Raw genomic sequence first — 20,672 nt, 5'->3', positions numbered from 1 at the left:
CGGGACTATTCTTGCTCCGGGAATCTCTGTTCGGGACTATTCTGGCCTGTGGGACTCTGTTCGGGCCCATGCCTGCCTGCGGGGCTCTCTGTTCAGGCCTTTTTCATCTACGGGACTCTCCGTTCGGGCCTATTCTCTGGAGCGGGACTTTAGTCGGGCCTACTCTTGCCTACGGGGCTCCTCTATTCTTGCCTCTGGGATTCTGTTCGGGCCTATTCTTGTCTGCGGGACTCTCCTTTTGAGCCTATTCTTGCCTGAGGGTTCTCCGTTCAGGGCTACTCTTGCCAGCGGGACTCTGTTCGTGCCTCATCTTGCCTGCATGGCTGCTCTACTCGGGCCTATTCTTGCCCGCGGGACTCTGTTCGGGCGTATCCTTGCTCCGGGAATCTCCGTTCGGGCATACCCTGGCCTGCGGGACTCCGTTCGGGCCTATTCTGGCCTGCGGGACTCTGTTTGGGCCTATGCTTGCCTGCAGGAATCTCTGTTCCGGCCTATTGTGGCCTGCAGGACTCTCCGTTGGGGCCTATTCTGGCCTGCGGGACTCTGTTTGGGCCTATGCTTGCCTGCAGGAATCTCTGTTCCGGCCTATTGTGGCCTGCAGGACTCTCCGTTGGGGCCTATTCTGGCCTGCGGGACTCTGTTTGGGCCTATGCTTGCCTACGGGAATCTCCGTTCAGGCGTATGCTGGCCTGCGGTATTCTCAATTTGGGCATATTCTCTCGCCTGCGGGACTTTCCTTTGGGCCTATTCTCGCCTGCGCAACTCTCCGTTCAGGACTATTCTCACCTGCGCAACTCTCCGTTCGGGACAATTCTGACCTGCAAAACTCTCCGTTCGGACCTAATCTAGCCTCTGGGAGTCTCCTTTGGGGTCTCCTGTTGCGTGCGGGGCTGCTCTATTCCAGCCTTTTGTGCTTACGGAGCTCCGATATTCGGTCCTGTTCTAGCATGTGGAGCTCCGCTACTCAGGCCTGATTGTGCGTGCGGGGCTCCGCTACTCGGGCCTGTTGGTGCATGCGGGGCTAAACTACTTGGGCCTGTTCGTGCATGCGGGGCTCCGCTACTCGGGTCTGTTCGTGCTTGCAGGGCTCTGCTACTCGGGCCTGTTCGTGCGTGCGGGGCTCCGCTATTCAGACCTGATAGTGTGTGCGGCGCTCCTCTATTCAGGCCTCTGCTTCCCTGCGGGACTCTATTCGGGCCTATACTTCCCTGCGGGACTCTGTTCGGGCCTATTCTGACCTGCGAGACTCTCCGTTCGCTCCTATCGTGGTCTGTGGGACCCTCGTTCGGGCCCAGTCTCGCAACGAGACCCTCTGTTCGGGCTTTTCTGGCCTGCGGGACTCTCCGTTCGGGCCTATTCTTGTGAGCGGGTCTCTATTCGGGCCTATTTTTGCCTAAGGGCTCCTCTATTCGGGCCTATTCTGGCCTGCGGGACTCTCCGTTCGGGCCTATTCTCACCTGGGGAACTCTCCGTTCGGGCCTTTCTGGCCTTCGGGACTCTGTTCGGGTCTCTTCTTGCCAGCGGGGCTCTTCGTTTGGGCCTATTCTTGCCTGCAGGACTCTGTTCGGGCCTCTTCTTGCCTGCACAGCCCCTCTACTCGGGCCTCTTTTTGCCTGCGGGACTCTGTCCAGGCCTATTGTTGCCCCCGGAAAACTCCGTTCGGTCCTATTTTGTCTTGTGGGACTCTGTTTGGGCCTATGCTTGCCTGCGGGAATCTCCTTTCAGGGTTATGCTGACCTGTGGGATTCTCAGTTTGGGCGTATTCTCGCCTGCAGGACATCTCTTCGGGCCTATTCTCGCCCGCGGGACCCTCCGTTCGGGCCTAATCTTGGGAGCGGGAGCGGGACTCCACTCGGGCCTATTCTTGCCTAGGGGCCTCTTCTATTCGTGCTTCTTCTTGCCAGTGGGACTCTGCTCAGGCCCGTTCTTGCCTGCAGGATTCTGCGTTCGGGCTTATTCTTGCTTGCCGGACAGTGTTCGGGCGTCTTCTTGCCTGCACGGCTCCACTACTCGGGCCTCATTTTGCCTTCGGGACACCGTTCGGGTCTATTCTTGCTCCGGGAATCTCCGTTTGGGCCTATGCTGGCCTGCTGGACTCTGTTCGGGCCTATGCTTGCCTGCGCGAATGACCGTTCGGGCCTATGTTGGCCTGCGGGACTCTCCGTTCGGACCTTTCTGGCCTGCGGGACTCTCCGTTCGGGCCTATTCTCTGGAGCGGGACTTTACTCGGGCCTATTCTTGCCTCCGGGGCTCCTCTATTCTTGCCTATTCTTACCTCCGGGAATCTCCGTTCTGGCCTGTTCGGGCCTGCGGGACTCTGTTCGGGCCTATGCTTGCTCCGGGAATCTCCGTTCGGGCATACCCTGGCCTGCGGGACTCCGTTCGGGCCTATTCTGGCCTGCGGGACTCTGTTTGGGCCTATGCTTGCCTGCAGGAATCTCTGTTCCGGCCTATTGTGGCCTGCAGGACTCTCCGTTGGGGCCTATTCTGGCCTGCCGGACTCTGTTTGGGCCTATGCTTGCCTGCAGGAATCTCTGTTCCGGCCTATTGTGGCCTGCAGGACTCTCCGTTGGGGCCTATTCTGGCCTGCTGGACTCTGTTTGGGCCTATGCTTGCCTACGGGAATCTCCGTTCAGGCGTATGCTGGCCTGCGGTATTCTCAATTTGGGCATATTCTCTCGCCTGCGGGACTTTCCTTTGGGCCTATTCTCGCCTGCGCAACTCTCCGTTCAGGACTATTCTCACCTGCGCAACTCTCCGTTCGGGACAATTCTGACCTGCAAAACTCTCCGTTCGGACCTAATCTAGCCTCTGGGAGTCTCCTTTGGGGTCTCCTGTTGCGTGCGGGGCTGCTCTATTCCAGCCTTTTGTGCTTACGGAGCTCCGATATTCGGTCCTGTTCTAGCATGTGGAGCTCCGCTACTCAGGCCTGATTGTGCGTGCGGGGCTCCGCTACTCGGGCCTGTTGGTGCATGCGGGGCTAAACTACTTGGGCCTGTTCGTGCATGCGGGGCTCCGCTACTCGGGTCTGTTCGTGCTTGCAGGGCTCTGCTACTCGGGCCTGTTCGTGCGTGCGGGGCTCCGCTATTCAGACCTGATAGTGTGTGCGGCGCTCCTCTATTCAGGCCTCTGCTTCCCTGCGGGACTCTATTCGGGCCTATACTTCCCTGCGGGACTCTGTTCGGGCCTATTCTGACCTGCGAGACTCTCCGTTCGCTCCTATCGTGGTCTGTGGGACCCTCGTTCGGGCCCAGTCTCGCAACGAGACCCTCTGTTCGGGCTTTTCTGGCCTGCGGGACTCTCCGTTCGGGCCTATTCTTGTGAGCGGGTCTCTATTCGGGCCTATTTTTGCCTAAGGGCTCCTCTATTCGGGCCTATTCTGGCCTGCGGGACTCTCCGTTCGGGCCTATTCTCACCTGGGGAACTCTCCGTTCGGGCCTTTCTGGCCTTCGGGACTCTGTTCGGGTCTCTTCTTGCCAGCGGGGCTCTTCGTTTGGGCCTATTCTTGCCTGCAGGACTCTGTTCGGGCCTCTTCTTGCCTGCACAGCCCCTCTACTCGGGCCTCTTTTTGCCTGCGGGACTCTGTCCAGGCCTATTGTTGCCCCCGGAAAACTCCGTTCGGTCCTATTTTGTCTTGTGGGACTCTGTTTGGGCCTATGCTTGCCTGCGGGAATCTCCTTTCAGGGTTATGCTGACCTGTGGGATTCTCAGTTTGGGCGTATTCTCGCCTGCAGGACATCTCTTCGGGCCTATTCTCGCCCGCGGGACCCTCCGTTCGGGCCTAATCTTGGGAGCGGGAGCGGGACTCCACTCGGGCCTATTCTTGCCTAGGGGCCTCTTCTATTCGTGCTTCTTCTTGCCAGTGGGACTCTGCTCAGGCCCGTTCTTGCCTGCAGGATTCTGCGTTCGGGCTTATTCTTGCTTGCCGGACAGTGTTCGGGCGTCTTCTTGCCTGCACGGCTCCACTACTCGGGCCTCATTTTGCCTTCGGGACACCGTTCGGGTCTATTCTTGCTCCGGGAATCTCCGTTTGGGCCTATGCTGGCCTGCTGGACTCTGTTCGGGCCTATGCTTGCCTGCGCGAATGACCGTTCGGGCCTATGTTGGCCTGCGGGACTCTCCGTTCGGACCTTTCTGGCCTGCGGGACTCTCCGTTCGGGCCTATTCTCTGGAGCGGGACTTTACTCGGGCCTATTCTTGCCTCCGGGGCTCCTCTATTCTTGCCTATTCTTGCCTCCGGGAATCTCCGTTCTGGCCTGTTCGGGCCTGCGGGACTCTGTTCGGGCCTATGCTTGCCTGCAGGAATCTCTGTTCCGCCCTACTCTGGCCTGCGGGAATCTCCGTTCGGGCCTATTCTGGCCTGCAGGACTCTGTTTGGGCCTATGCTTGCCTGCGGGAATCTCCGTTCAGGCGTATGCTGGCCTGCGGGTCTCTCCGTTCGGGCCTATTCTTGCCTGCGGGACTCTCCATTTGGGCGTATCCTTGCCTGCGGGACTCTGTTCGGGCCTCTTCTTGCCTGCACGGCTCCTCTACTCGGGCCTATTTTTGCCTGTGGGACTCTATTGGGGCCTATTCTTGCCTCCGACAATCTCCGTTCGGGCCTATTCTGGCCTGCGGGACTCTTCGTTGGGGCCTAGGCTTCCCTTCGGCAATCTCCGTTCAGGCGTATGCTGGCCTGCGGGACTCTGTTCGGGCCTTTGGTTGCTTTCGGAAATCCCCGTTCTGGTCTATTCTGGCCTGCGGAATTCTGTTCGGGGCTATTCTTGCTCCGGGAATCTCTGTTCGGGACTATTCTTGCTCCGGGAATCTCTGTTCGGGACTATTCTTGCTCCGGGAATCTCTGTTCGGGACTATTCTGGCCTGTGGGACTCTGTTCGGGCCCATGCCTGCCTGCGGGGCTCTCTGTTCAGGCCTTTTTCATCTACGGGACTCTCCGTTCGGGCCTATTCTCTGGAGCGGGACTTTAGTCGGGCCTACTCTTGCCTACGGGGCTCCTCTATTCTTGCCTCTGGGATTCTGTTCGGGCCTATTCTTGTCTGCGGGACTCTCCTTTTGAGCCTATTCTTGCCTGAGGGTTCTCCGTTCAGGGCTACTCTTGCCAGCGGGACTCTGTTCGTGCCTCATCTTGCCTGCATGGCTGCTCTACTCGGGCCTATTCTTGCCCGCGGGACTCTGTTCGGGCCTATCCTTGCTCCGGGAATCTCCGTTCGGGCATACCCTGGCCTGCGGGACTCCGTTCGGGCCTATTCTGGCCTGCGGGACTCTGTTTGGGCCTATGCTTGCCTGCAGGAATCTCTGTTCCGGCCTATTGTGGCCTGCAGGACTCTCCGTTGGGGCCTATTCTGGCCTGCGGGACTCTGTTTGGGCCTATGCTTGCCTGCAGGAATCTCTGTTCCGGCCTATTGTGGCCTGCAGGACTCTCCGTTGGGGCCTATTCTGGCCTGCGGGACTCTGTTTGGGCCTATGCTTGCCTACGGGAATCTCCGTTCAGGCGTATGCTGGCCTGCGGTATTCTCAATTTGGGCATATTCTCTCGCCTGCGGGACTTTCCTTTGGGCCTATTCTCGCCTGCGCAACTCTCCGTTCGGGACTATTCTCACCTGCGCAACTCTCCGTTCGGGACAATTCTGACCTGCAAAACTCTCCGTTCGGACCTAATCTAGCCTCTGGGAGTCTCCTTTGGGGTCTCCTGTTGTGTGCGGGGCTGCTCTATTCCAGCCTTTTGTGCTTACGGAGCTCCGATATTCGGTCCTGTTCTAGCATGCGGAGCTCCGCTACTCAGGCCTGATTGTGCGTGCGGGGCTCCGCTACTCGGGCCTGTTGGTGCATGCAGGGCTCCACTACTTGGGCCTGTTCGTGCATGCGGGGCTCCGCTATTCAGGCCTGATAGTGTGTGCGGGGCTCCTCTATTCAGGCCTGTCCTTCCCTGCGGGACTCTATTCGGGCCTATTCTGGCCTGCGAGACTCTCCGTTCGCTCCTATCGTGGTCTGCGGGACCCTCGTTCGGGCCCATTCTCGCCTTCGAGACCCTCTGTTCGGGCTTTTCTGGCCTGCGGGACTCTCCGTTCGGGCCTATTCTTGTGAGCGGGTCTCTATTCGGGCCTATTTTTGCCTAAGGGCTCCTCTATTCGGGCCTATTCTGGCCTGCGGGACTCTCCGTTCGGGCCTATTCTCACCTGGGGAACTCTCCGTTCGGGCCTTTCTGGCCTTCGGGACTCTGTTCGGGTCTCTTCTTGCCAGCGGGGCTCTTCGTTTGGGCCTATTCTTGCCTGCAGGACTCTGTTCGGGCCTCTTCTTGCCTGCACAGCCCCTCTACTCGGGCCTATTTTTGCCTGCGGGACTCTGTCCAGGCCTATTGTTGCCCCCAGAAAACTCCGTTCGGTCCTATTCTGGCTTGTGGGACTCTGTTCGGGCGTATGCTTGCCTGCAGGAATCCACTTTCAGGGTTATGCTGACCTGTGGGATTCTCAGTTTGGGCGTATTCTCGCCTGCAGGACATCTCTTCGGGCCTATTCTCGCCCGCGGGACCCTCTGTTTGGTCGTTTCTGGCCTGCGGGACTCTCCGTTCAGGCCTAATCTTGGGAGCGGGACTCTACTCGGGCCTATTCTTGCCTAGGGGCCTCTTCTATTCGTGCTTATTCTTGCCAGTGGGACTCTGCTCAGGCCCGTTCTTGCCTGCAGGATTCTGCGTTTGGGCTTATTCTTGCTTGCCGGACAGTGTTCGGGCGTCTTCTTGCCTGCACGGCTCCTCTACTCGGGCCTCATTTTGCCTTCGGGACACCGTTCGGGTCTATTCTTGGTCCGGGAATCTCCGTTCGGGCCTATGCTGGCCTGCTGGACTCTGTTCGGGCCTATGCTTGCCTGCGGGAATGACCGTTCGGGCCTATGTTGGCCTGCGGGACTCTCCGTTCGGGCCTATTCTCTGGAGCGGGACTTTACTCGGGCCTATTCTTGCCTCCGGGGCTCCTCTATTCTTGCCTATTCTTGCCTCCGGGAATCTCCGTTCTGGCCTGTTCGGGCCTGCGGGACTCTGTTCGGGCCTATGCTTGCCTGCAGGAATCTCTGTTCCGCCCTACTCTGGCCTGCGGGACTCTCCGTTCGGGCCTATTCTGGCCTGCGGGACTCTTTTCGGGCCTATTCTTGCTCCGGGAATCTCCGTTCGGGCGTACCCTGGCTTGCGGGACTCTGTTGGAGCCTATGCTTGCCTGCAGGAATCTCTATTCTGGCCTATTCTGGCCTGCAGGACTCTCCGTTCGGGCCTATTCTGGCCTGCAGGACTCTGTTTGGGCCTATGCTTGCCTGCGGGAATCTCCGTTCAGGCGTATGCTGGCCTGCGGGTCTCTCCGTTCGGGCCTATTCTTGCCTGCGGGACTCTCCATTTGGGCGTATCCTTGCCTGCGGGACTCTGTTCGGGCCTCTTCTTGCCTGCACGGCTCCTCTACTCGGGCCTATTTTTGCCTGTGGGACTCTATTGGGGCCTATTCTTGCCTCCGACAATCTCCGTGCGGGCCTATTCTGGCCTGCGGGACTCTTCGTTGGGGCCTAGGCTTCCCTTCGGCAATCTCCGTTCAGGCGTATGCTGGCCTGCGGGACTCTGTTCGGGCCTTTGGTTGCTTTCGGAAATCCCCGTTCTGGTCTATTCTGGCCTGCGGAATTCTGTTCGGGGCTATTCTTGCTCCGGGAATCTCTGTTCGGGACTATTCTTGCTCCGGGAATCTCTGTTCGGGACTATTCTGGCCTGTGGGACTCTGTTCGGGCCCATGCCTGCCTGCGGGGCTCTCTGTTCAGGCCTTTTTCATCTACGGGACTCTCCGTTCGGGCCTATTCTCTGGAGCGGGACTTTAGTCGGGCCTACTCTTGCCTACGGGGCTCCTCTATTCTTGCCTCTGGGATTCTGTTCGGGCCTATTCTTGTCTGCGGGACTCTCCTTTTGAGCCTATTCTTGCCTGAGGGTTCTCCGTTCAGGGCTACTCTTGCCAGCGGGACTCTGTTCGTGCCTCATCTTGCCTGCATGGCTGCTCTACTCGGGCCTATTCTTGCCCGCGGGACTCTGTTCGGGCCTATCCTTGCTCCGGGAATCTCCGTTCGGGCATACCCTGGCCTGCGGGACTCCGTTCGGGCCTATTCTGGCCTGCGGGACTCTGTTTGGGCCTATGCTTGCCTGCAGGAATCTCTGTTCCGGCCTATTGTGGCCTGCAGGACTCTCCGTTGGGGCCTATTCTGGCCTGCGGGACTCTGTTTGGGCCTATGCTTGCCTACGGGAATCTCCGTTCAGGCGTATGCTGGCCTGCGGTATTCTCAATTTGGGCATATTCTCTCGCCTGCGGGACTTTCCTTTGGGCCTATTCTCGCCTGCGCAACTCTCCGTTCGGGACTATTCTCACCTGCGCAACTCTCCGTTCGGGACAATTCTGACCTGCAAAACTCTCCGTTCGGACCTAATCTAGCCTCTGGGAGTCTCCTTTGGGGTCTCCTGTTGTGTGCGGGGCTGCTCTATTCCAGCCTTTTGTGCTTACGGAGCTCCGATATTCGGTCCTGTTCTAGCATGCGGAGCTCCGCTACTCAGGCCTGATTGTGCGTGCGGGGCTCCGCTACTCGGGCCTGTTGGTGCATGCAGGGCTCCACTACTTGGGCCTGTTCGTGCATGCGGGGCTCCGCTATTCAGGCCTGATAGTGTGTGCGGGGCTCCTCTATTCAGGCCTGTCCTTCCCTGCGGGACTCTATTCGGGCCTATTCTGGCCTGCGAGACTCTCCGTTCGCTCCTATCGTGGTCTGCGGGACCCTCGTTCGGGCCCATTCTCGCCTTCGAGACCCTCTGTTCGGGCTTTTCTGGCCTGCGGGACTCTCCGTTCGGGCCTATTCTTGTGAGCGGGTCTCTATTCGGGCCTATTTTTGCCTAAGGGCTCCTCTATTCGGGCCTATTCTGGCCTGCGGGACTCTCCGTTCGGGCCTATTCTCACCTGGGGAACTCTCCGTTCGGGCCTTTCTGGCCTTCGGGACTCTGTTCGGGTCTCTTCTTGCCAGCGGGGCTCTTCGTTTGGGCCTATTCTTGCCTGCAGGACTCTGTTCGGGCCTCTTCTTGCCTGCACAGCCCCTCTACTCGGGCCTATTTTTGCCTGCGGGACTCTGTCCAGGCCTATTGTTGCCCCCAGAAAACTCCGTTCGGTCCTATTCTGGCTTGTGGGACTCTGTTCGGGCGTATGCTTGCCTGCAGGAATCCACTTTCAGGGTTATGCTGACCTGTGGGATTCTCAGTTTGGGCGTATTCTCGCCTGCAGGACATCTCTTCGGGCCTATTCTCGGCCGCGGGACCCTCTGTTCGGTCGTTTCTGGCCTGCGGGACTCTCCGTTCAGGCCTAATCTTGGGAGCGGGACTCTACTCGGGCCTATTCTTGCCTAGGGGCCTCTTCTATTCGTGCTTATTCTTGCCAGTGGGACTCTGCTCAGGCCCGTTCTTGCCTGCAGGATTCTGCGTTTGGGCTTATTCTTGCTTGCCGGACAGTGTTCGGGCGTCTTCTTGCCTGCACGGCTCCTCTACTCGGGCCTCATTTTGCCTTCGGGACACCGTTCGGGTCTATTCTTGGTCCGGGAATCTCCGTTCGGGCCTATGCTGGCCTGCTGGACTCTGTTCGGGCCTATGCTTGCCTGCGGGAATGACCGTTCGGGCCTATGTTGGCCTGCGGGACTCTCCGTTCGGGCCTATTCTCTGGAGCGGGACTTTACTCGGGCCTATTCTTGCCTCCGGGGCTCCTCTATTCTTGCCTATTCTTGCCTCCGGGAATCTCCGTTCTGGCCTGTTCGGGCCTGCGGGACTCTGTTCGGGCCTATGCTTGCCTGCAGGAATCTCTGTTCCACCCTACTCTGGCCTGCGGGACTCTCCGTTCGGGCCTATTCTGGCCTGCGGGACTCTTTTCGGGCCTATTCTTGCTCCGGGAATCTCCGTTCGGGCGTACCCTGGCTTGCGGGACTCTGTTGGAGCCTATGCTTGCCTGCAGGAATCTCTATTCTGGCCTATTCTGGCCTGCAGGACTCTCCGTTCGGGCCTATTCTGGCCTGCAGGACTCTGTTTGGGCCTATGCTTGCCTGCGGGAATCTCCGTTCAGGCGTATGCTGGCCTGCGGGTCTCTCCGTTCGGGCCTATTCTTGCCTGCGGGACTCTCCATTTGGGCGTATCCTTGCCTGCGGGACTCTGTTCGGGCCTCTTCTTGCCTGCACGGCTCCTCTACTCGGGCCTATTTTTGCCTGTGGGACTCTATTGGGGCCTATTCTTGCCTCCGACAATCTCCGTGCGGGCCTATTCTGGCCTGCGGGACTCTTCGTTGGGGCCTAGGCTTCCCTTCGGCAATCTCCGTTCAGGCGTATGCTGGCCTGCGGGACTCTGTTCGGGCCTTTGGTTGCTTTCGGAAATCCCCGTTCTGGTCTATTCTGGCCTGCGGAATTCTGTTCGGGGCTATTCTTGCTCCGGGAATCTCTGTTCGGGACTATTCTTGCTCCGGGAATCTCTGTTCGGGACTATTCTGGCCTGTGGGACTCTGTTCGGGCCCATGCCTGCCTGCGGGGCTCTCTGTTCAGGCCTTTTTCATCTACGGGACTCTCCGTTCGGGCCTATTCTCTGGAGCGGGACTTTAGTCGGGCCTACTCTTGCCTACGGGGCTCCTCTATTCTTGCCTCTGGGATTCTGTTCGGGCCTATTCTTGTCTGCGGGACTCTCCTTTTGAGCCTATTCTTGCCTGAGGGTTCTCCGTTCAGGGCTACTCTTGCCAGCGGGACTCTGTTCGTGCCTCATCTTGCCTGCATGGCTGCTCTACTCGGGCCTATTCTTGCCCGCGGGACTCTGTTCGGGCCTATCCTTGCTCCGGGAATCTCCGTTCGGGCATACCCTGGCCTGCGGGACTCCGTTCGGGCCTATTCTGGCCTGCGGGACTCTGTTTGGGCCTATGCTTGCCTGCAGGAATCTCTGTTCCGGCCTATTGTGGCCTGCAGGACTCTCCGTTGGGGCCTATTCTGGCCTGCGGGACTCTGTTTGGGCCTATGCTTGCCTACGGGAATCTCCGTTCAGGCGTATGCTGGCCTGCGGTATTCTCAATTTGGGCATATTCTCTCGCCTGCGGGACTTTCCTTTGGGCCTATTCTCGCCTGCGCAACTCTCCGTTCGGGACTATTCTCACCTGCGCAACTCTCCGTTCGGGACAATTCTGACCTGCAAAACTCTCCGTTCGGACCTAATCTAGCCTCTGGGAGTCTCCTTTGGGGTCTCCTGTTGTGTGCGGGGCTGCTCTATTCCAGCCTTTTGTGCTTACGGAGCTCCGATATTCGGTCCTGTTCTAGCATGCGGAGCTCCGCTACTCAGGCCTGATTGTGCGTGCGGGGCTCCGCTACTCGGGCCTGTTGGTGCATGCAGGGCTCCACTACTTGGGCCTGTTCGTGCATGCGGGGCTCCGCTATTCAGGCCTGATAGTGTGTGCGGGGCTCCTCTATTCAGGCCTGTCCTTCCCTGCGGGACTCTATTCGGGCCTATTCTGGCCTGCGAGACTCTCCGTTCGCTCCTATCGTGGTCTGCGGGACCCTCGTTCGGGCCCATTCTCGCCTTCGAGACCCTCTGTTCGGGCTTTTCTGGCCTGCGGGACTCTCCGTTCGGGCCTATTCTTGTGAGCGGGTCTCTATTCGGGCCTATTTTTGCCTAAGGGCTCCTCTATTCGGGCCTATTCTGGCCTGCGGGACTCTCCGTTCGGGCCTATTCTCACCTGGGGAACTCTCCGTTCGGGCCTTTCTGGCCTTCGGGACTCTGTTCGGGTCTCTTCTTGCCAGCGGGGCTCTTCGTTTGGGCCTATTCTTGCCTGCAGGACTCTGTTCGGGCCTCTTCTTGCCTGCACAGCCCCTCTACTCGGGCCTATTTTTGCCTGCGGGACTCTGTCCAGGCCTATTGTTGCCCCCAGAAAACTCCGTTCGGTCCTATTCTGGCTTGTGGGACTCTGTTCGGGCGTATGCTTGCCTGCAGGAATCCACTTTCAGGGTTATGCTGACCTGTGGGATTCTCAGTTTGGGCGTATTCTCGCCTGCAGGACATCTCTTCGGGCCTATTCTCGCCCGCGGGACCCTCTGTTCGGTCGTTTCTGGCCTGCGGGACTCTCCGTTCAGGCCTAATCTTGGGAGCGGGACTCTACTCGGGCCTATTCTTGCCTAGGGGCCTCTTCTATTCGTGCTTATTCTTGCCAGTGGGACTCTGCTCAGGCCCGTTCTTGCCTGCAGGATTCTGCGTTTGGGCTTATTCTTGCTTGCCGGACAGTGTTCGGGCGTCTTCTTGCCTGCACGGCTCCTCTACTCGGGCCTCATTTTGCCTTCGGGACACCGTTCGGGTCTATTCTTGGTCCGGGAATCTCCGTTCGGGCCTATGCTGGCCTGCTGGACTCTGTTCGGGCCTATGCTTGCCTGCGGGAATGACCGTTCGGGCCTATGTTGGCCTGCGGGACTCTCCGTTCGGGCCTATTCTCTGGAGCGGGACTTTACTCGGGCCTATTCTTGCCTCCGGGGCTCCTCTATTCTTGCCTATTCTTGCCTCCGGGAATCTCCGTTCTGGCCTGTTCGGGCCTGCGGGACTCTGTTCGGGCCTATGCTTGCCTGCAGGAATCTCTGTTCCACCCTACTCTGGCCTGCGGGACTCTCCGTTCGGGCCTATTCTGGCCTGCGGGACTCTTTTCGGGCCTATTCTTGCTCCGGGAATCTCCGTTCGGGCGTACCCTGGCTTGCGGGACTCTGTTGGAGCCTATGCTTGCCTGCAGGAATCTCTATTCTGGCCTATTCTGGCCTGCAGGACTCTCCGTTCGGGCCTATTCTGGCCTGCAGGACTCTGTTTGGGCCTATGCTTGCCTGCGGGAATCTCCGTTCAGGCGTATGCTGGCCTGCGGGTCTCTCCGTTCGGGCCTATTCTTGCCTGCGGGACTCTCCATTTGGGCGTATCCTTGCCTGCGGGACTCTGTTCGGGCCTCTTCTTGCCTGCACGGCTCCTCTACTCGGGCCTATTTTTGCCTGTGGGACTCTATTGGGGCCTATTCTTGCCTCCGACAATCTCCGTGCGGGCCTATTCTGGCCTGCGGGACTCTTCGTTGGGGCCTAGGCTTCCCTTCGGCAATCTCCGTTCAGGCGTATGCTGGCCTGCGGGACTCTGTTCGGGCCTTTGGTTGCTTTCGGAAATCCCCGTTCTGGTCTATTCTGGCCTGCGGAATTCTGTTCGGGGCTATTCTTGCTCCGGGAATCTCTGTTCGGGACTATTCTTGCTCCGGGAATCTCTGTTCGGGACTATTCTGGCCTGTGGGACTCTGTTCGGGCCCATGCCTGCCTGCGGGGCTCTCTGTTCAGGCCTTTTTCATCTACGGGACTCTCCGTTCGGGCCTATTCTCTGGAGCGGGACTTTAGTCGGGCCTACTCTTGCCTACGGGGCTCCTCTATTCTTGCCTCTGGGATTCTGTTCGGGCCTATTCTTGTCTGCGGGACTCTCCTTTTGAGCCTATTCTTGCCTGAGGGTTCTCCGTTCAGGGCTACTCTTGCCAGCGGGACTCTGTTCGTGCCTCATCTTGCCTGCATGGCTGCTCTACTCGGGCCTATTCTTGCCCGCGGGACTCTGTTCGGGCCTATCCTTGCTCCGGGAATCTCCGTTCGGGCATACCCTGGCCTGCGGGACTCCGTTCGGGCCTATTCTGGCCTGCGGGACTCTGTTTGGGCCTATGCTTGCCTGCAGGAATCTCTGTTCCGGCCTATTGTGGCCTGCAGGACTCTCCGTTGGGGCCTATTCTGGCCTGCGGGACTCTGTTTGGGCCTATGCTTGCCTGCAGGAATCTCTGTTCCGGCCTATTGTGGCCTGCAGGACTCTCCGTTGGGGCCTATTCTGGCCTGCGGGACTCTGTTTGGGCCTATGCTTGCCTACGGGAATCTCCGTTCAGGCGTATGCTGGCCTGCGGTATTCTCAATTTGGGCATATTCTCTCGCCTGCGGGACTTTCCTTTGGGCCTATTCTCGCCTGCGCAACTCTCCGTTCGGGACTATTCTCACCTGCGCAACTCTCCGTTCGGGACAATTCTGACCTGCAAAACTCTCCGTTCGGACCTAATCTAGCCTCTGGGAGTCTCCTTTGGGGTCTCCTGTTGTGTGCGGGGCTGCTCTATTCCAGCCTTTTGTGCTTACGGAGCTCCGATATTCGGTCCTGTTCTAGCATGCGGAGCTCCGCTACTCAGGCCTGATTGTGCGTGCGGGGCTCCGCTACTCGGGCCTGTTGGTGCATGCAGGGCTCCACTACTTGGGCCTGTTCGTGCATGCGGGGCTCCGCTATTCAGGCCTGATAGTGTGTGCGGGGCTCCTCTATTCAGGCCTGTCCTTCCCTGCGGGACTCTATTCGGGCCTATTCTGGCCTGCGAGACTCTCCGTTCGCTCCTATCGTGGTCTGCGGGACCCTCGTTCGGGCCCATTCTCGCCTTCGAGACCCTCTGTTCGGGCTTTTCTGGCCTGCGGGACTCTCCGTTCGGGCCTATTCTTGTGAGCGGGTCTCTATTCGGGCCTATTTTTGCCTAAGGGCTCCTCTATTCGGGCCTATTCTGGCCTGCGGGACTCTCCGTTCGGGCCTATTCTCACCTGGGGAACTCTCCGTTCGGGCCTTTCTGGCCTTCGGGACTCTGTTCGGGTCTCTTCTTGCCAGCGGGGCTCTTCGTTTGGGCCTATTCTTGCCTGCAGGACTCTGTTCGGGCCTCTTCTTGCCTGCACAGCCCCTCTACTCGGGCCTATTTTTGCCTGCGGGACTCTGTCCAGGCCTATTGTTGCCCCCAGAAAACTCCGTTCGGTCCTATTCTGGCTTGTGGGACTCTGTTCGGGCGTATGCTTGCCTGCAGGAATCCACTTTCAGGGTTATGCTGACCTGTGGGATTCTCAGTTTGGGCGTATTCTCGCCTGCAGGACATCTCTTCGGGCCTATTCTCGGCCGCGGGACCCTCTGTTTGGTCGTTTCTGGCCTGCGGGACTCTCCGTTCAGGCCTAATCTTGGGAGCGGGACTCTACTCGGGCCTATTCTTGCCTAGGGGCCTCTTCTATTCGTGCTTATTCTTGCCAGTGGGACTCTGCTCAGGCCCGTTCTTGCCTGCAGGATTCTGCGTTTGGGCTTATTCTTGCTTGCCGGACAGTGTTCGGGCGTCTTCTTGCCTGCACGGCTCCTCTACTCGGGCCTCATTTTGCCTTCGGGACACCGTTCGGGTCTATTCTTGGTCCGGGAATCTCCGTTCGGGCCTATGCTGGCCTGCTGGACTCTGTTCGGGCCTATGCTTGCCTGCGGGAATGACCGTTCGGGCCTATGTTGGCCTGCGGGACTCTCCGTTCGGGCCTATTCTCTGGAGCGGGACTTTACTCGGGCCTATTCTTGCCTCCGGGGCTCCTCTATTCTTGCCTATTCTTGCCTCCGGGAATCTCCGTTCTGGCCTGTTCGGGCCTGCGGGACTCTGTTCGGGCCTATGCTTGCCTGCAGGAATCTCTGTTCCGCCCTACTCTGGCCTGCGGGACTCTCCGTTCGGGCCTATTCTGGCCTGCGGGACTCTTTTCGGGCCTATTCTTGCTCCGGGAATCTCCGTTCGGGCGTACCCTGGCTTGCGGGACTCTGTTGGAGCCTATGCTTGCCTGCAGGAATCTCTATTCTGGCCTATTCTGGCCTGCAGGACTCTCCGTTCGGGCCTATTCTGGCCTGCAGGACTCTGTTTGGGCCTATGCTTGCCTGCGGGAATCTCCGTTCAGGCGTATGCTGGCCTGCGGGTCTCTCCGTTCGGGCCTATTCTTGCCTGCGGGACTCTCCATTTGGGCGTATCCTTGCCTGCGGGACTCTGTTCGGGCCTCTTCTTGCCTGCACGGCTCCTCTACTCGGGCCTATTTTTGCCTGTGGGACTCTATTGGGGCCTATTCTTGCCTCCGACAATCTCCGTTCGGGCCTATTCTGGCCTGCGGGACTCTTCGTTGGGGCCTAGGCTTCCCTTCGGCAATCTCCGTTCAGGCGTATGCTGGCCTGCGGGACTCTGTTCGGGCCTTTGGTTGCTTTCGGAAATCCCCGTTCTGGTCTATTCTGGCCTGCGGAATTCTGTTCGGGGCTATTCTTGCTCCGGGAATCTCTGTTCGGGACTATTCTTGCTCCGGGAATCTCTGTTCGGGACTATTCTGGCCTGTGGGACTCTGTTCGGGCCCATGCCTGCCTGCGGGGCTCTCTGTTCAGGCCTTTTTCATCTACGGGACTCTCCGTTCGGGCCTATTCTCTGGAGCGGGACTTTAGTCGGGCCTACTCTTGCCTACGGGGCTCCTCTATTCTTGCCTCTGGGATTCTGTTCGGGCCTATTCTTGTCTGCGGGACTCTCCTTTTGAGCCTATTCTTGCCTGAGGGTTCTCCGTTCAGGGCTACTCTTGCCAGCGGGACTCTGTTCGTGCCTCATCTTGCCTGCATGGCTGCTCTACTCGGGCCTATTCTTGCCTGCGGGACTCTGTTCGGGCCTATCCTTGCTCCGGGAATCTCCGTTCGGGCATTCCCTGGCCTGCGGGACTCCGTTCGGGCCTATTCTGGCCTGCGGGACTCTGTTTGGGCCTATGCTTGCCTGCAGGAATCTCTGTTCCGGCCTATTGTGGCCTGCAGGACTCTCCGTTGGGGCCTATTCTGGCCTGCGGGACTCTGTTTGGGCCTATGCTTGCCTACGGGAATCTCCGTTCAGGCGTATGCTGGCCTGCGGTATTCTCAATTTGGGCATATTCTCTCGCCTGCGGGACTTTCCTTTGGGCCTATTCTCGCCTGCGCAACTCTCCGTTCGGGACTATTCTCACCTGCGCAACTCTCCGTTCGGGACAATTCTGACCTGCAAAACTCTCCGTTCGGACCTAATCTAGCCTCTGGGAGTCTCCTTTGGGGTCTCCTGTTGCGTGCGGGGCTGCTCTATTCCAGCCTTTTGTGCTTACGGAGCTCCGATATTCGGTCCTGTTCTAGCATGCGGAGCTCCGCTACTCAGGCCTGATTGTGCGTGCGGGGCTCCGCTACTCGGGCCTGTTGGTGCATGCAGGGCTCCACTACTTGGGCCTGTTCGTGCATGCGGGGCTCCGCTATTCAGGCCTGATAGTGTGTGCGGGGCTCCTCTATTCAGGCCTGTCCTTCCCTGCGGGACTCTATTCGGGCCTATTCTGGCCTGCGAGACTCTCCGATCGCTCCTATCGTGGTCTGCGGGACCCTCGTTCGGGCCCATTCTCGCCTTCGAGACCCTCTGTTCGGGCTTTTCTGGCCTGCGGGACTCTCCGTTCGGGCCTATTCTTGTGAGCGGGTCTCTATTCGGGCCTATTTTTGCCTAAGGGCTCCTCTATTCGGGCCTATTGTGGCCTGCGGGACTCTCCGTTCGGGCCTATTCTCACCTGGGGAACTCTCCGTTCGGGCCTTTCTGGCCTTCGGGACTCTGTTCGGGTCTCTTCTTGCCAGCGGGGCTCTTCGTTTGGGCCTATTCTTGCCTGCAGGACTCTGTTCGGGCCTCTTCTTGCCTGCACAGCCCCTCTACTCGGGCCTATTTTTGCCTGCGGGACTCTGTCCAGGCCTATTGTTGCCCCCAGAAAACTCCGTTCGGTCCTATTCTGGCTTGTGGGACTCTGTTCGGGCGTATGCTTGCCTGCAGGAATCCACTTTCAGGGTTATGCTGACCTGTGGGATTCTCAGTTTGGGCGTATTCTCGCCTGCAGGACATCTCTTCGGGCCTATTCTCGCCCGCGGGACCCTCTGTTTGGTCGTTTCTGGCCTGCGGGACTCTCCGTTCAGGCCTAATCTTGGGAGCGGGACTCTACTCGGGCCTATTCTTGCCTAGGGGCCTCTTCTATTCGTGCTTATTCTTGCCAGTGGGACTCTGCTCAGGCCCGTTCTTGCCTGCAGGATTCTGCGTTTGGGCTTATTCTTGCTTGCCGGACAGTGTTCGGGCGTCTTCTTGCCTGCACGGCTCCTCTACTCGGGCCTCATTTTGCCTTCGGGACACCGTTCGGGTCTATTCTTGGTCCGGGAATCTCCGTTCGGGCCTATGCTGGCCTGCTGGACTCTGTTCGGGCCTATGCTTGCCTGCGGGAATGACCGTTCGGGCCTATGTTGGCCTGCGGGACTCTCCGTTCGGGCCTATTCTCTGGAGCGGGACTTTACTCGGGCCTATTCTTGCCTCCGGGGCTCCTCTATTCTTGCCTATTCTTGCCTCCGGGAATCTCCGTTCTGGCCTGTTCGGGCCTGCGGGACTCTGTTCGGGCCTATGCTTGCCTGCAGGAATCTCTGTTCCGCCCTACTCTGGCCTGCGGGACTCTCCGTTCGGGCCTATTCTGGCCTGCGGGACTCTTTTCGGGCCTATTCTTGCTCCGGGAATCTCCGTTCGGGCGTACCCTGGCTTGCGGGACTCTGTTGGAGCCTATGCTTGCCTGCAGGAATCTCTATTCTGGCCTATTCTGGCCTGCAGGACTCTCCGTTCGGGCCTATTCTGGCCTGCAGGACTCTGTTTGGGCCTATGCTTGCCTGCGGGAATCTCCGTTCAGGCGTATGCTGGCCTGCGGGTCTCTCCGTTCGGGCCTATTCTTGCCTGCGGGACTCTCCATTTGGGCGTATCCTTGCCTGCGGGACTCTGTTCGGGCCTCTTCTTGCCTGCACGGCTCCTCTACTCGGGCCTATTTTTGCCTGTGGGACTCTATTGGGGCCTATTCTTGCCTCCGACAATCTCCGTGCGGGCCTATTCTGGCCTGCGGGACTCTTCGTTGGGGCCTAGGCTTCCCTTCGGCAATCTCCGTTCAGGCGTATGCTGGCCTGCGGGACTCTGTTCGGGCCTTTGGTTGCTTTCGGAAATCCCCGTTCTGGTCTATTCTGGCCTGCGGAATTCTGTTCGGGGCTATTCTTGCTCCGGGAATCTCTGTTCGGGACTATTCTTGCTCCGGGAATCTCTGTTCGGGACTATTCTGGCCTGTGGGACTCTGTTCGGGCCCATGCCTGCCTGCGGGGCTCTCTGTTCAGGCCTTTTTCATCTACGGGACTCTCCGTTCGGGCCTATTCTCTGGAGCGGGACTTTAGTCGGGCCTACTCTTGCCTACGGGGCTCCTCTATTCTTGCCTCTGGGATTCTGTTCGGGCCTATTCTTGTCTGCGGGACTCTCCTTTTGAGCCTATTCTTGCCTGAGGGTTCTCCGTTCAGGGCTACTCTTGCCAGCGGGACTCTGTTCGTGCCTCATCTTGCCTGCATGGCTGCTCTACTCGGGCCTATTCTTGCCCGCGGGACTCTGTTCGGGCCTATCCTTGCTCCGGGAATCTCCGTTCGGGCATACCCTGGCCTGCGGGACTCCGTTCGGGCCTATTCTGGCCTGCGGGACTCTGTTTGGGCCTATGCTTGCCTGCAGGAATCTCTGTTCCGGCCTATTGTGGCCTGCAGGACTCTCCGTTGGGGCCTATTCTGGCCTGCGGGACTCTGTTTGGGCCTATGCTTGCCTACGGGAATCTCCGTTCAGGCGTATGCTGGCCTGCGGTATTCTCAATTTGGGCATATTCTCTCGCCTGCGGGACTTTCCTTTGGGCCTATTCTCGCCTGCGCAACTCTCCGTTCGGGACTATTCTCACCTGCGCAACTCTCCGTTCGGGACAATTCTGACCTGCAAAACTCTCCGTTCGGACCTAATCTAGCCTCTGGGAGTCTCCTTTGGGGTCTCCTGTTGCGTGCGGGGCTGCTCTATTCCAGCCTTTTGTGCTTACGGAGCTCCGATATTCGGTCCTGTTCTAGCATGCGGAGCTCCGCTACTCAGGCCTGATTGTGCGTGCGGGGCTCCGCTACTCGGGCCTGTTGGTGCATGCAGGGCTCCACTACTTGGGCCTGTTCGTGCATGCGGGGCTCCGCTATTCAGGCCTGATAGTGTGTGCGGGGCTCCTCTATTCAGGCCTGTCCTTCCCTGCGGGACTCTATTCAGGCCTATTCTGGCCTGCGAGACTCTCCGATCGCTCCTATCGTGGTCTGCGGGACCCTCGTTCGGGCCCATTCTCGCCTTCGAGACCCTCTGTTCGGGCTTTTCTGGCCTGCGGGACTCTCCGTTCGGGCCTATTCTTGTGAGCGGGTCTCTATTCGGGCCTATTTTTGCCTAAGGGCTCCTCTATTCGGGCCTATTCTGGCCTGCGGGACTCTCCGTTCGGGCCTATTCTCACCTGGGGAACTCTCCGTTCGGGCCTTTCTGGCCTTCGGGACTCTGTTCGGGTCTCTTCTTGCCAGCGGGGCTCTTCGTTTGGGCCTATTCTTGCCTGCAGGACTCTGTTCGGGCCTCTTCTTGCCTGCACAGCCCCTCTACTCGGGCCTATTTTTGCCTGCGGGACTCTGTCCAGGCCTATTGTTGCCCCCAGAAAACTCCGTTCGGTCCTATTCTGGCTTGTGGGACTCTGTTCGGGCGTATGCTTGCCTGCAGGAATCCACTTTCAGGGTTATGCTGACCTGTGGGATTCTCAGTTTGGGCGTATTCTCGCCTGCAGGACATCTCTTCGGGCCTATTCTCGCCCGCGGGACCCTCTGTTTGGTCGTTTCTGGCCTGCGGGACTCTCCGTTCAGGCCTAATCTTGGGAGCGGGACTCTACTCGGGCCTATTCTTGCCTAGGGGCCTCTTCTATTCGTGCTTATTCTTGCCAGTGGGACTCTG

The sequence above is a fragment of the Loxodonta africana genome (assembly GCF_030014295.1).
Source record: "Loxodonta africana isolate mLoxAfr1 chromosome 26 unlocalized genomic scaffold, mLoxAfr1.hap2 SUPER_26_unloc_2, whole genome shotgun sequence".
Classification (NCBI taxonomy): Eukaryota; Metazoa; Chordata; class Mammalia; order Proboscidea; family Elephantidae; genus Loxodonta; species Loxodonta africana.
The sequence above is the reverse complement of the archived record's forward strand: the minus strand, read 5'-3'. Positions refer to the sequence as shown.